This window comes from Mobula hypostoma, chromosome 2 (genome assembly GCF_963921235.1).
Source record: "Mobula hypostoma chromosome 2, sMobHyp1.1, whole genome shotgun sequence".
Lineage (NCBI taxonomy): Eukaryota > Metazoa > Chordata > Chondrichthyes > Myliobatiformes > Myliobatidae > Mobula > Mobula hypostoma.
The window spans coordinates 182,700,284-182,717,049 of NC_086098.1; the positions used below are offsets into that span (position 1 = coordinate 182,700,284).

At 42.3% G+C, this 16,766-nt stretch overlaps 1 long non-coding RNA gene across 1 annotated transcript in view; it reads right to left on the minus strand.

Annotated features, from left to right (window-relative positions):
* Positions 1 to 6,103, minus strand: part of LOC134360279 (uncharacterized) — a 108,251-nt gene extending 102,148 nt beyond the window's left edge. The window contains exons 1-2 of the long non-coding RNA XR_010021299.1: positions 5,970 to 6,103; positions 4,742 to 4,874 (exon numbers count right to left, since the gene is read on the minus strand). This is a non-coding gene — a long non-coding RNA (uncharacterized LOC134360279). The remainder of the gene's footprint in view (positions 1 to 4,741; positions 4,875 to 5,969) is intronic.
* Between the last annotated feature and the right edge of the window lie 10,663 nt (positions 6,104 to 16,766).

Below are 16,766 nucleotides of genomic sequence, written 5' to 3' on the forward strand. Positions count from 1 at the left end.
GAAATGGCTGTTGCGGGAATCTGCAGATTCTACAACAGATAGGTCATGTAATGTTCTTCTTCTTCTTTAGCTTTCTGCATGTCCCTGATGCATAATCTCAAGATTCTCAATGCCATCCTGAATGCTCCTTCTCCACCCAAAATAGTCATGGGCCAGAGATTTCCAGGAGACAGAGGTGATCTCACATTTCCATCTGCCTAGTCCCTCTGTCCATGAGGTACAGGATAGTCTCCACAGTATGGATCAGATGCTACACACGGCAAGCTCCCTCCTTCCTTTGCAGGTGTCCTTTTTATTTTTTGCTGTATTTACCTTCTCAGAATAGATGTAGGACACCAAATCATTATCCTACATTTGTAAGCTTCGTGAATGAGGGGGCAATGGCAATGATTGGATGAGGGTCTGGAACTGGTATAAGAAAGAAGGATTGTGGTGGAATCAGTGTATATGGGTACAATTATACCAATGCCTAAGAAGAATAATGTGAGCTGCCTTAATGATTATCACCCAGTAGCACTCACATCTACAGTGATGAAATGCTTGGAGAGGATGGTCATGACTAGACTGAACTCCTACCTCAGCAAGAACCTGGAACCCTGCAATTTGCCTATCACCACAATAGGTGAATGGCAGATGCAACCTTAGTGACTCTTCACACAGCCTTAGACCACCTGGACAATACAAACACCTATGTCAGGATGCTGTTCATCGAATATAGCTCAGCATTTAACACCATCATTCCCACAGTCCTGATTGAGAAGTTACAGAACCTGGGCCTCTGTACCTCCCTCTGCTATTGGATCCTTGACTTCCTAACCAGAAGATCACAGTCTGTGTGGATTAGTGATAATATCTCCTCCTTGCTAACGATCAACACTGGTGCACCTCAGGGGTGTGTGCTTAGCCCACTGCTCTACTCTCTCTATATCCATGACTGTGTAGCTAGGCACAGCTCAAATAACATCTATAAATTTCTTGATGATATAATCATTGTTAGTAGAATCTCAGGTGGTGACGAGAGGGCGTACAGGAGTGAGATATGCCAACTAGTGGAATGGTGTCGCAGCAACAACCTGGCACTCAATGTCAGTAAGACAAATGAGCTGATTGTAGACTTCAGGAACGGTAAGACGAAAGGACACATACCAATCCTCATAGAGGGATCAGAAGTGGAGAGAGTGAGCAGTTTCAGATTCCTGGGTGTCAAGATCTCAGAGGACCCAACCTGGTCCCAACATATTGATGTAGCTATAAAGAAGGGAAGACAGCAACTATACTTTATTAGGAGTTTGAAGAAATTTGGTATGTCAACAGAAACTCAAAAACGTCTATAGATGTTCCGTGGAGAGGATTCTGACAGGCTGAATCACAGTGTGGTATAGGGGGGCTACTGCACAGAAGCTGCAGAGGGTCATAAATTTAGTCGGGTCCATCTTGAGTAGTAGCCTACAAAGTACCTGGGACGTCTTCAAGGAGCGGTGTCTCGGAAAGGCAGCGTCCATTATTAAGGACCTCCAGCACCCAGGGCATGCCCTTTTCTCACTCTTACCATTAGGTGGGAGGTACAGAAGCCTGAAGGTACACACTCAGCAATTCAGGAACAGCTTCTTCCCCTCTGCCATCCGATTACTAAATGGACATTGAACCTGTGAACACTACCTCACTTTTTATATATATATATATAATTTCAGTTTTTGCATGATTTTTAGTCTATTCAATATACATATACTGTAGTTGGCTGACTTATTTATTTTTTCTATATTATGTATTGCATTGAACCGCTGCTGCTAACTTAACAAATTTCACAAGACGTGCTGGTGATAATAGGCCTGATTCTGATTCGGATTCTTCTTACAGCAATGCTCCATTTCATGGGGACTCCCACACCTGTAGGAGACTACCGTACTATTTCCTGCCACACTCTTCAAAGTATAACTCTTGAAGGTCACCTCACCCCCCCCCCCCAGGGCAACCAACCACTCCTTACTCTACCATGCCTGCCCAGTCCTCCCTTCTGACGTTTACTCTCTTTAATGAAAATGCTCGTCCTCTCCCACCTTTCCTCCACCTCTTCCCCCTCCTCTCATTGCACAGTTACGTTACTCCAGCTGTACTAAATGGGATGGTATTCCATCATCACATCTCACTGGGTATGAGTAACCAGTGCAAATATTTCTGACTGACTTCTGAATGTGCAGTTCTGCTGTGCGTAGCAGCTATTTATTACAATGAAAAAAAAAGAATAGAACTTATTTCTGGGTATAAATATTTGACCAGTATTTCTATCCTTCAACTAAACCAAAATAAGTCCTAAGAAAGCACAATAGAGAGTTGGTGACAGAGGGTGGGGGAAAGCAATGAGGAAAGAAGCTATTTAAAAAGTACTTGTATCATGCTTGAGGAGTGCCATTTGGCAAAGTTACAGTAACTGGTTTGCCCAGTTTTATTGGGGTATTGAAACATCTGCTGTTGCAATATTAAAAATAAAGATTAGCTTTATTTGTCACACGTACATTGAGACATACAGAGAAATGTGTCCTTTGAGTCAAGGACCAACACTGGCTGAGGATCGTGCTGAGGGCACCCTGCGAGTGTCGCCATGCTTCCGGTGCCAACGTGGCATGCCCACACCTTACTAATCCCAACCCTTAAGTCTATGGAGGAAACAGGAGCACCCGGAGGAAACTCGTGCGGTGATGGGGAGGACTCCTTACATACTGCAGTGGGAATTGCGTCCCAGTTGCTGGCACTCATAGTGTTACATGAGCTGCTATGCTACCATACTGCTCCTGTTATGTACCTGTTTTGTGATGCCCAGGGCTTAGGGCCTAGTAGGAGCTTCTAAATTTCTCCCCAGAAAATCCTACAGCCTACCCAAAGCCACTTGGCATTAGCAGGCAGCAGCTGTATTTTGTGTGTGAACAGGCTATGGAGCCCAGTCCTCAGATTTAGCCAGAAGATGGGGGTGGATTCATCTTGGAGAGAGGAGGCTCCCATTATTGCCACATTTAAGGATGCTCTTGAAGTCTCCCTGAAAATGATAAAATACTCACCAAAATGGAGGCAAGGAACAATTTGTCTCTCTCTACCAGGAGGTTATGCACAAAGAGAAGAGTGAGCACAAAACTACTCCCAACAACTGACACATTCTGCCATGCCCCACCTGCCACAAATCTGAATTAGAATCAGGTTTAATATCACTGGCATATGTCGTGACATTTGTCGTCTTTGCGGCAGCAGTACATTGCAATACATGATAAATATAGAAAAATCTAAGAATTACAGTTAGTATATGTACAGTATATTAAATAGTTAAATTAAATAAGTAGTGCAAAAATAGATATAAAGGAGTAGTGAGGTATTGTTCATGGGTTCAATGTCCATTCAGAAATTGGTTGGCAGAGGGGAAGAAGCTGTTCCTGAATCATTGAGTGTTTGCCTTCAGGCTCCTGTACCTTCTTCCTGATGGTAGCCATCAGAACAAGGCATGACCTGGGTGATGGGGGTCCTTAATGATGGATGGCGCCTTTTTAAGGCATTGCTCTTTGAAGTTGTCCTGGATACTACGGGGGCTAGTGCTCATGATGGAGATGACTAAGTTTACAACTTTCTGCAGCTTATTTCGATCCTGGGCAGTAGCTCCCCCAGACCGGATGTTGATGTAGCCAATTAGAATGTTCACTGGGATTGAGAGGGATAATAAATCAGCCATAATGGAATGGTGAATCAGACTCGATGGGCCAAATGGCCTAATTCTGCTCTCCTATAATCTGTCTTATAGTCTTATGGTTGTAGCAGAGCATGTGATTGATGTATTTTATATTTGTGTGATATAGAAGGAAGTGATTTGGCCCAAAAGGTCTCTGCTTGCTCTTAGAATGATCCCATTCCCTCCCCCATTTATTTTTCTTCAACCATTCTCTCGTACATGCCCATTAACTCCATCCTAGTGCCGACCTACGTTCACCAGGATGTTGCCTGGAATGGAGGACTGTAGATAAACTGGAACATAGGAAGTTGAGAGGTGACCATTCAGATGATTATGAAATTATGAGGGATACAGATAGAATAAATAGTCAGGATCATTATCGCAGGGTGCAGAGAATCTGGAATTAGATGAGAGAGGAGAAGTTTTGAGGAGATCTGAAAGATGCTGCTAAATAGAAGGCAGTGAATATCTGGAACAAGCTGCCAGAGTAGATGGTGGCAAGAGCTACATTTTATTTTCCAAAAATAAGCTTTATTCATAATAATAAAACTATACAAAAGAATAAACATAGAGCAAAGCTCTTTAGATTCCTCAGTTATCATTAAAAAGGTATTTGGACAGGTACTTGTCTAGGAATGGCATAGAGAAATATGGGCCTAAAGTGAGCAAATGGGATTGGCATAGGTAATCATCAAATATAGCATGGGCAAGATGAGCCAAAAGGGTCCAATCCAGTGCTGAATATTGCTATGATAATACAATTCTACACTAGTAACAATTTACTGAAACTAATTAACCCAGTAACTGGTAACCAGTAACCAGTAGCTAGCGTATGACTTGGAAGTGGGAGGAAGCCTACACAGTTGGGTGGGACACGCAAACTCCATTTTGCTTGAGAGGACAGAATTGCATCAGGGGTACAGGAAAGAAGGCAGCAGCACCATCAAGCATCCATGCAGGTTATTTCTGACCCTGTTGAATTGCCAAATAAGAGATGATATACCTGTTTTACAGGTAGAAGTAGTTTCATACCTTCAGTTTACTGTTGAAGTCTCAATGGAAGGCAAAAATATTTATGGTCTGATTATCCAGAAGATTAAAGAAAGTCCCTGAACGATGAGAGACTTCCGACCTCTCATTGTAAAGATGCTGGTTTAGACATTTCCTGCATAAGGAGATTACATGTTAAGTACTTGTTTTTTGCACAAATGGAAATCCGCCCTTTACCTCTTCCACCCATCTCTTCCGAGCTGCTCACCTCATCCCTCCTCCCCCACCCACTTACCTTCCCCTTCACCTGGCTTCACCTATCACCTTCTAGCTTGTATTCTCCCCCCCCCTTATTATTCTGGATTACTCCCCCACCTTTCCAGTCCTGATCAAGGGTCTTGACCTGAAACTTTAACTGCTCATTCCTCTCCATAGATGCTACTTGACCGGCTGAGTTCCTCCAGTAGTCAGTGAGAGTTCCTTTGAATTTCCAGCATCTGCAGAATCTCTTGTGTTTATAGTAGTATCAGATGTTGTGATTTTCACTTTCACATATCCTTTTGATGTGAATCTATTTCTACATACCTATCAGAAAAAGCACTCAGAACCTGAACCACTTATGTATTTTTAAAAACGCAGATGCTGGAAATCTGAAATGAAAGCAGAAATTATGGAGCTACCCAGCAGTGTTCTTTGAAGAGAGAAACAGAGTGAACGTTTCAGGCCAATAACGTTTTAGATCAATGATATCTCCAAATGGAAAAATTTAGAGAACAGGCATTTTTAATTTTGTAAAAAGGAGAAAGTTCAAAGAGGGCAAATGGAAGTCTGCGATAGGGATGAAAATAAAGACTAGATGGATGATGGAGATTGCAGCAATGAACAATTTGCAGGTGGGGCTCAGGGTATTGAGTGTGGGGAGAGGGCAGAAATTAACTATGTTCCAGGTCAAAATGCTGCATCAGGACTGAGAGCGGAGAGGGAAGATAGCCAGTAGTAAAGCGGAGAGGGGAGTGGTGCTGGTGAGCTTTGTATTCCTGCTTACCATGCTTCACCATCACCCTCTCCATACCCCTCCTGGTTCCATTTCCTCCTCCCTCATTGTCTGCCACCACCTATCACGTTTCCCTGCTTTGTTCCTCCCCCTCCCCTACAAAACTCAATCTGCCCATCATCCTCCAAACCCCTCTTGCCCCCCCCCACTTTAGTCCATCAATCACCTCTGGCCTCTGACTTATGACCCCCCCCCTCACCCCCCATGGCCACTCACAGTTCTGATGCTGGGTTTCAGCCAACATTGACAATTTTTCTCCTAACAGATACTGCCCTGGAGATTGTTAGCTGCTCCTGATTCCAGCATGTGCAATCACTTGTGTCTCCTGACACAGGGTGGTTTTGAAGAGGAAGCAGTACTTGATAATTGTAGGCTTTGACAAAATCTGAAAGATGCCTATTTGTTTTCCAAGTTTTCAGAAAGGTCATTGACCTGAAATATTAGTTTTGCTTTCCCTCTGCACAAACAAGGAGGATGAACTTAGATCATAGATCAATACATGGAACTATGACGTTGTGGCCTTTACAGAGACGTGGATGTCTCAGGGACAGGAATGGCTGCTGAATGTATCAGGCTTTAGATGTTTCAAAACGGACGGGGAGGGAGGCAAAAGAGGTGGGGGAGTGGCATTGCTAATCAGGGATGGTATCACGGCTGCAGAGAAGGAGGAAGTCACGGAGGGATTGTCTACTGTGTCATTGTGGGTGGAAGTCAGAAACAATAAGGGGGCAATAACTCTACTGGGTGTTTTTTATAGACCCCCCCCCCCATTGTAACAGAGACATCGAGGAGCAGATAGGGAGGCAGATTCTGGAACAATGCAACAATAATAGGGTTGTGTGATGGGTGATTTTCCCCTGGGATCAATAAAGTATGACTATGACTAATATTGACTGGCATCTCCTCAGAGCAAGGCGTTTAGGTGGGGTGGAGTTTGTTAGGTGTGTTCAGGAAGGTTTCCTGTTGCAATATGTAGATAAGCCAACTAGAGGAGAGGCTGTACCTGATCTGGTATTGGGAAATGAACCTGGTCAGGTGTCAGGTCTCTCAGTGGGAGAACATTTTGGAGTTAGTGATAGAAACATAGAAACATAGAAAACCTACAGCACAATACAGGCCCTTCAGCCCATAAAGCTGTGCCGAACATGCCTTTACCTTAGAGCTACCTAGGCTTATCCATAGCGCTCTATTTTTCTATGCTCCATGTATCCATCCAGGAGTCTCTTAAAAGACCATCATTTCTGCCTCCACCACCGCCGGCAGCCCATTCCACACACTCACCACTCTCCGTGTAAAAAACTTACCCGTAACATCTCCTCTGTACTTAATCACAACTCTATCTCCTTTACCATAGCATTGGAGAGGGATAGGAGCAGACAATTTGGAAAAACATTTAATTGAGGTAAGGGGAAATATTAGGCAGGAACTTGGGAACATAAATTGGAAGCAGATGTTCTCAGAGAAATGAACAGCGGAAATATGGCAATTGTTCAGGGAACATTAGCATGGTGTTCTGGATGGGTATGTTCAATTGAGGCATGGAAAGGATGGTAGGGTAAAAGAACTATGATTTACAAAGAATGTAGAAAATCTAGTGAAGAAGAAAAGAAAAGCTTACAAAAGGTTCAAGAAACTAGGTACCATTAGAGCTCTAGAAAAGTACAAAGGTGCCAGGAAGGAGCTCAAGAATAAAATTAGGAGAGCTAGAAAGGGCCATGAGAAGGCTTTGGTGAGCAGGTTTACGGTAAAACCCCAAGGCATTCTACAAGTACATGAAGAGCAAGAGGATGAGCCGTGTGAGAATAGGACCAGTCAGGTGCAATAGTGGAAACATCTGAATTGAGCTGGAGGAGTTAGTGGAGGTACTTAATGAATACTTTTCTTTAGTATTCCCCAGTGAGAAGGACCTTGGCAATTGTGAGGATGACTTACAGTGGACTGAAATGCTTGAGAGTATAGACATTAAGAAAGAGGATGTGTTGGAGCTGTTGAAAGGTATTAAGCAAGATAAGTCGCCTGGACTGGACGAGATATACTCCAGGCTACTGTGAGAAGCGAGAGAAGAGGTTGCTGAATCTCTGGTGATGCTCGTTGCATCATCAATAGGGATGGGAGAAGTACCAGAGGATTGGAAGGTTGCAAATGTTGTTCCCTTGTTAACAAAACACATTGATGAAGGTAGGTGTAGTGTATATAGATTTCAGTAAGGCATTCAGAAAGTAAGGAGGCATGAGATCCAAAGAAACCTTGCTTTGTGGATCCAGAACTGGCTTGCCCACAGAAGGCAAAGGGTGGTTGTAGATGGTTCGTATTCTGCATGGAGGTTGGTCACCAGTGGTGTTCTGCAAGGATTTGTTCTGGGACCTCTCCTCTTTGTGATTTTTATAAGTGACCTGGATGAAGAGGTAGAAGGGTGGGTTAGTAAGTTTGCTGATGACATAAAAGTTGGGGTTGTTGTGGATAGTCTGGAGAGGTGTCAGAGGTTACAGCGGGACATTGATAGGATGCAGAACTGGGCTAAGAAGTGGCAGATAGAATTCAACCCAGATAAGTGTGAAGTGGCTCATTTCAGTAGGTCAAATTTGAAGACAGAATATAAAATTAATGGTAAGACTCTTGGCAGTGTGGAAGATTAGTGAGATCTTGGAGTCTGTGTCCATAGGATCCTCAAAGCTGCTGCGCAGGTTGACAGTGTTGTTAAGAAGGCACATGGTGTGATGGCGTTTCTCATCCATGGGATTGAGTTCAAGAGCCATGAGGTAATGTTAAAACTATGTAAGACCCCACTTAGAGTACTGTGTTCTATTCTGGTCACCTTACTACAGGAAGGATGTGGATACTATAGAAAGAGTGCAGAGGAGATTTACAAGGATGTTGCCTGGATTGGAGAGTGTGCCTTATGAGAATAGGTTGAGTGAACTTAGCCTTTTCTCCTTGGTGTGACGAAGGATGAGAGGTGACCTGATAGAGGTGTGTAAGATGATGAGAGACATTGATCATGTGGATAGCCAGAGGCTTTTTCCCAGGGCTGAAATCGCTAACACGAGGGGCCATATTTTTAAGGGGCTTGGAAGTAGGTACAAGGAAGATATCAGAGGTAAATTTTTTACACAGAGAGTGGTGGGGGTGTGGAATGCATTGCCTACAACAGTGGTGGAACTGGATAAAATAGGGTCTTTTAAGAGCCTCTTAGATAGATTCATGGGGCTTAGAAAAATAGAGGGAAATTCTAGGCAGTTTCTAGAGTAGGTTATGTGGTCAGCACGACATTGTGGGCTGAAAGGCCTGTAATGTGCTGTAGATTTCTATGTTCTATGTTCAAATGAAACCAAACCAGTAGAGCAGCGGTCCCCAACCACCAGGCCGCAAAGCATGGGTACCGGGCCGCGAGGAAACAATATGAGTCAGCTGCACCTTTCTTCATTCCCTGTCACACACTGTTGAACTTGAACTGTAAAAGACATGTTGAGGTGAGTTTAACCCTACTTGAACACCCCCCCACCCCCCCCCCACCCCGGGTCGGCCGGTCTGCTAGAATATTGTCAATATTAAACCGGTCCACGGTGCAAAAAAGGTTGGGACCCCTGCAGTAGAGTATTTCCAAAATTTTCTATTTTTTTTATCATGGTAATGTAAAGCTTGCCATTGACACTTTAGTGATTAGAAGGCATGGGATCCAGGGAAGTTTGGTCAGGTGGATTCAGAATTGGCTTGCCTGCAGAAAGCAGAGGGTCGTGGTGGAGGGAGTACATTCGGATTGGAGGGTTGTGACTAGCGGTGTCCCACAAGGATCGGTTCTGGAACCTCTACTTTTCGTGATTTTTATTAACGACCTGGATGTGGGGGTAGAAGGGTGGGTTGGCAAGTTTGCTGACGACACAAAGGTTGGTAGTGTTGTGGATAGTGTAGAGAATTGTCGAAGATTGCAGAGAGTGGTTGGTGCGTGGAATGCACTGCCTGGGACAGTGGTGGAGGCAGATACACTAGTGAAATTTAAGAGACTACTAGATAGGTATATGGAGGAATTTAAGGTGGGGGGGTATATGGGAGGCAGGGTTTGAGGGTCGGCACAACATCATGGGCCGAACGGCCTGTACTGTTCTATGTTCTATGAATTGGGTGTAAAGAACAATAATACACTTAACACACAATAACATGAAAGTAAGGATAAAATTTACAGCTGAATCACATATAAAAAACAAACTAAAGTGCATGAATTAAATATTGTAAGATACGGAACAGATTAATCAGTGACCCTTTGAATGCGATGCAGCAGGGAGTTCAGAAGCTTAATGGCCTGAGGGAACAAACTGTTTCTCAACCTGACCGTTCTTGTCTTTATGCATTGGAGTCTCCTGCCTGATAAGAGAAAGTCAAAGAGGATGCTGGATGGATAGGTGGGATCTTAACAGTACTAAGGGCGCTGTGTATGCAGCACTTCTGATAAATGTCCCGGATGGATGGTTTGGAGACTGCTATAATCCTCTCAGCCATTCTCACAGTTCTTTGTAGGAACTTCCTGTCTGATGCTCAGCTGCTGTATACCAGATGGAGATGCAAATTGTCAGGACACTCTCAATGGTGTTCCTGTAAGGATGGGGTTGCTTACCTCAATCGCCTTAGGAAGTGGAGGCGCTGCTGTGCCTTCTTGTTCAGGGAGGTGATATTAAGGGACCAGGTGAGGTCATGCATGATGTGAACTCCCAAGAACTTGGTATATGTAACTCTCTCTAGGTAGCAGCCATGTATTCTCAGAAGTGTATGTTTCATCTGCACCTTCCTGAAGTCCACAATGATCTCCTTGGTCTTCTCCATATTTAGACTTAGGTTGAAAATGGAAAGAAGAACAGTTAACATTTCAGAACCTGAAACGTTATCTGTTCTTCTTTCCATGACCGGCTAAGTTTTTCCAGAATTTTCTGAATGCAATGATACATGTGTTGCAGTGAATAAGAACAATGTCTTATCTCGAATAACTATAAATTTTATGGATTAACTATATATTTGGATTAAAAGAAAAAAGAAATACTAGCCTTGCCTGGAAGAGAAGTGAGAGAAAGCCTGTCTGCCAAGGACTACAAGCTTATGGCTGGATCTTTGTCATTTCTAATCTTAACTCCCTCAGAAACCTAGGATACATACCACAGAAATCAGATAATATCCACTCTAACTACAGTTGGTATTTTGTGTATCATGTAATTCTGCTTAGCGCGTCAAACATCTCAGGAAGCTCATTTTGGATTTTAGCAAGGTCCCCTATCTTTGACAGCTAAGCATCTGAAAATATTTAATATATTCAACTTTAAAAAAAAATCCAGTACTTTGTCTCAGACTTTCTTTCCTATTGAAAAAATTGCGAAGCATGCCTTGTGCATGCCAATTGCTGATCTTCCATGCATTGGGGAAGTCCTGGAGTCCCCTAAACACCAATGCAAAGAACTCACTTTATTAGTTATGCCTTTATCAATAATTTTCTTTTTGGTTCCTAATTTGCTCCACTGGTCATTTTGACACATACTTTACTGTTAAAATGCACCATTGAAGACAGTTTGGATTTCAATAGCAGCTATTTATTCTCAAATTGTTTATCTTCCCCTCCTTGTCCTTCAAGCGTATATTCCCCAACGTTTCTGGCAGAATCGAGCCAATCTCTGTCACATGCTCCCTTTTTCTTTTTCATCCTCCTTTCAAACACGGGGAGCTCTGTCTTCAGTTCTCTGGTTATTAGCTCCGTGCTGAATATCACACAATTCAATTAAGTCTTGATCTATAAAATACACAACCAGCAAGGGAAAAGACTCTGGGTTGTTTGGAATGTATCTTGAAACAAAGTAACTGCTGTTGCCGCGAAGCTGTTATGTGCTATAGTTAAGTTAATGACAATGATCATTTCTGTGCTTTTCCATCGAACACCTTGTGTAAACTTTTCCCCATCTATGCTGTTAGTTTTTTTTAATCATAGCTCAAGTTAAAGTTATTTTTCAGGAGTCTGAATAGTTCTTTCTAATTCCAATACTTGAACTATAGGATTTCCTTTAGTTGTTTTGAAAACCCTGCAAGGATTAAGTGGGATTAATCTGGAAGGTACATCTTCAAATCGCACATCAAAACAGGTATGGATGGAGTGAGGGTGAAGACCTTAATGTTCTCTTTTGCCAATAACAAATGACCTCTGCTTAGGGACTAAATCATTTTTGCCTGGCAGTGTTTCAAATCTTGTTACTTTAGTAAAGAGGCAATAACGGATAACTTCAAGATTTAAGACAATTCTTCCTGTGCTGTGGAGGTCACTGCAGTATTAGATTTCTGTGAAGTAAGAGCCTTGGCTAAGATGGGACCATTTACTGGAAATAAAATCTGTTCATTTCTCCATAAAGGTGTGACTGGTGCTGTGTTTGTCATATAAACTTGTTATTACTTTACCTGTGGAAAGGACAAGCTATACGGAGAAGAAACAGACCTTATACCATCTGTCTGATATACTCAGAATCTTGGGTAATCTATTTGCAATAGCTTGCAGTCAGTGGGATGAGTTGAAGTGCAACATGAGCGCAAAATCAAAAAGGGCGTTGAATACAGGAGAGGAGGTGTTATATTTGAATGCACACAGTATACAGAATAAGGTAGATGATGTTGTAGTGCAGTTAGAGATTGGCAGGTATGATGTGTGCTTGGGAGCTTAACATCCAAGGATACACATTGTATCAAAAGGACAGGCAGGAAGGCAGAGGGGGTGGGGTGGCTCATTTGGTAAAAAATTAATTAAATCCTTAAAAAGAGGTGACATAGGATTGGAAAATGTAGACTCCTTGTGGATAGAGTTAAGAAACTGGAAGGATAAAAAGATCCTGATGGGAGGTATATACACACCTCCAAATAGCAGCCAGGATGTTGGATACAAATTACAGCAGGAGATAGAAACGGCATGTAAAAAGGGCAATGTTATGATGGTGATGGGGGAATTTCAATTTGCAGGTAGACTGGGAAAATCAGGTTGGTACCAGATCCAAGCAAGGGAATTTGTAGAGTGCCAATGTGATTGTTTTTTGGAGCAGCGTGTGACCGAGTCCACCAGGGGAAAAGCAATGCTGGTTTGGGGGTTGTGTAATGAACCAGATTTGATAAGGGACCTTAAGGTAAAGGAAACATAAGGAGACTGTGATTATAAAGGGATAGAATTTACCCTGCAGTATGAGATGGAGATGATAAAGTCAGACATATCAGTATTCCAGTGGACTAAAGGCAATTACAGAGACATGGGAGAAGAGCTGGCCAAAGTTGATTGGAAGGTGACACCGGCAGCGATGACGGCCAAACAGCAATAGCTGGAGTTTCTGGAGGCAATTTGGAACGTGCAGGATAGATACGTCCCAAAGATGAAGAATTACTCTAAAGGGAGGATGAGGTAACTGTGGCTGACAAAGTAGTCAGAGATAGGTTAAAAGGAATAGAGAGGGCATAAAATATTGCAAAAATTAGTGGGATGTTTGAGAATTGGGATACACTTAAAAACCAACAGACGGCAGGTAAAAAAACCTCCAGGAGAGAAAAGATGAATATGAAGGTAAGCTAGCCAATAATATCAAAAAGAATGCCCAAAGTACATAATAAGAGTCCATGTTGTTTCAGAAAAGATACTAGCATGGATAGAAGATTGGCTGACTGGCAGGAGGCAGAATGAGAATAAAGTGGGCCTTTTCTGGTAGGCTGCCAGTGACTAGTGGTGTTTCACAGAAGTCAGTGTTGGGACCGTTGCTTTTCACACCATATGTCAATAATTTGGATGATGGGATTGATGGCTCTGTGGCTAATTTCGGGAGGAGAGAGAAGCAGCGCGCCACGCGTGCGCAACTCTCTGGTGAAAAATGATATCGTATCCGTTAAATAGGGGCCGTGGACAATTCTGATTTGATGGAGATGGACGTGAAAGCACAGAGGAACATCTGGAAAAATTTCTGAAACACTCGTTCACTGCTGTCGTTACTGCGTGGTCGGGAATCTTTCGGAGGGTAGACCTCAAAATCCCCAGCTTTGCCTGCTGTTGGCGACCGAGATGGAGGTCAAATCGTTCGGATAGAGATGGCGCTCAGTACTCGGTGTCGGAGAGCTGATCAGAGCTCGAAGTTTTCGGATGACTCAGAGTCGGACCGTGGTTGGGTGTGGAGGGAGAGTTTTTCTTCCTTCTCCCATCTGCGTGAGATGTGGGACATTTGAGAGACTTCGAACTTTTACTGTGCTCATGGACTTCTTCATCAAGTTATGGTATTGTTGCACTGTTGTAACTATATGTTATAATTATGTGGTTTTGTTAGTTTTTTTCAGTCTTGGTCTGTCCTGTGTTTTGTGATATCACACCGGAGGAAATGTTGTATCATTTCCTAATGCATGCATTACTAAATGACAATGAAAAAGGACTGTGTGTCTTCATAATCTAACTTGGCAGACGATATGAAGTTAGGTGGACGAGCAGAAAGTGTTGAAGAAGCAGGGAGTCCTCAGCAGGACTTCAACAGACTGGGAGATGCACAAAGAAATGGCAGATGGAATATAGTGTAGGAAAGTATATGGTCATGCACTGTGGTAGAAGAAATAAAGGTGTAGGCTATTTTCTAAATGAGGAGAAGCTTCAAAAATTAGAGATGCAAAGGGACTTGGAGGTTGAGTCGGTGGTAAGGAAGGCAAATGCAATATTAGTATTCATTTCGAGAGGACTCGAATATAAGAACAAGGATGTGATGCTGAGGCTTTATAAAGCATTGGTCAGACTGCACTCAGAGTATTGTGAACATTTCTGGGTCCTTTATCTAAGAAAAGATGTGCTGGCATTGGAGAAGGTCCAGAGGAGATTCATGAGAATGATTCCAAGAATGAAAGGATTAATGTATTAAGAGCATTTTATGGTTCTGGGCCTGTGCTCACTGGAGTTTAGAAGAACGAGGGGGGATTTCTTTGAAATCTACCAAGTATTGAAAGGCCTAGATAGATGTACGTGGCGAAGATGTTTCCTTCAGTGGTGGAGTCTAGGAATAGTGGGCATAGAATAAATGGATGTCTAGAGCATACAGGAGGAGGAATTTCGTTAGCCACAGGGTAGTAAATGTGTAGAATTCCTGGCCACAGACAGCTATAGAGGCCAAGTCATTGAGTATATTTAAAGCAGAGTTTGATGGGTTCTTGATTAGTCAGGGTATCAAAGGTTATGGGGAGAAGGCAGGAAAATGAGATTGAGAGGGATAATAAATAAGCCATGATAGAATGGTGGAGCAGACTCGATAGACCAAATAGCCTAATCTGCTCCTATGTCTTATGGTCCAAAATTATAATCAAATTACATATATGTTACTATATACTACCTTGAGATTCATTTTCTTGCAGGTATTCAAAGTAACACTAAGTAATACAATAGAATCAATTAAAAACTTCACGCAAAATTCTCTTCTCTGTTTGTTCTAGGTGCATAACCTTAACTATCAAGTGAAGGAATAAGTATTCATTTGAATGTGGAGTTTGAGAAGCGAAGGCAACATGAATGGAGGTGAATTATGGAAAAGAAGAACGGTACAGAGCACCGTGACTGAGATTTCCTTCCAGCAAGGAACACCAACTAATACTTTTCAACTTTCCTTTCCAAAGCTCTTCTTCAAACAGCCTCCTGTGAAACTCACAAACCCTTTTAAATACACAAGGGGAAATGAAAGATCTGCATTTGCAGTACTAACATGCATTGACTACTGGGGCAGCCATAGTGCTATGAGCTGAAATAATGTAGAATTTCTTAAGTGAATTCAGGGAAGTTTCCTCAGGCAATATATAGAAGGCCTTACTAGGGAGAGTAGAAAGCTTGAACCACTCTTGGAAATAGGCTAGGACTGGTGATTGAAATGTCAGTGGGAAAGCACTTTGAAATCAGTGACCATAGTTCTATAAGTTTTAAATTATTTAGGGAAAGGGACAGATCTGATCCACAAATTAAAATTCTAAATTGAGGCAAGCAAATTTTGATGGTATTAGACCAATACTTGCAAAAGTTGATTGAAGTAGGCCGTTTGAGAGTAAAGGGATGTCTTGCAAGTGGCAGGCTGTTAATAGAGAGATGATAAAAGCTTAAGGTCTGCAAGTTCCTGTTAGAATAAAGGGCAACACTGGGCAACCCTGGATGATGATGGATATTGAAGCACTGGTCGAGGAAAAGGCTTGGGTCAGGTACAGCCAACAGAATTAAGTATACAACCTTGAGATTTGTTTGTGACTGCCTGTAAGCAAACAAATCTCAAGGTTATATAACTTATACATTCTTTGATAATAAATGCACTTTGAAACTTTGAATCGCTGGAGGAGTAAATGAGAAGGAACTCTCAAGGGCAAAAAGGGTGGGAGGGGGATTGCTTTGCCAGAGAAGATGAAGAAGAATTTGAAGAGATTTTTAAAGTATATTAAGGGTGACAAAAGTAATTAGAAGAGAATAGGCCTCTTCAAAGACCAAAGTGGATGTCTATGTATGGATCAGCAGGAAATATGTGAAGTTCTCAATGAAAATGTTTCCTCTGTTTTTACTGTGGAGAAATATATCTAGATTTTCAGAACTTAAGATATTTAAATGGAGATGCCTTGAGGATAGTGTGCATTACTGTAGACAAGGACTTTGAATGGAGTGCTGTAGATCACAGACATAGGAGTACAAGTACTGTACATGGTTTCCTGAAAGTGATGCCATAGGTAGATAGAGTGGTGAAGAAGGCTTTTGCCATGCTGACTTTATCAGTCAGAGCATTGATTATAGAAGTTGGGATGTTATGTTGCAGTTGCTCAAGACGTTGGTGAACATTGTGTTCAGTTTTGGTTGCTATGGGAAAGACGCTGGAAAGATTGCAGAAAAGATCTACATGGGTCTTATCAGGACTTGATAGAATGAATTATAGAGAGGTGTTGACCAAGCTGGAAATTTATTCATTGTAGTATAAGGCCTTTGATAAGGTTCCACATGATAAGCTGCTCTGGAAGGTCAAACTGCAT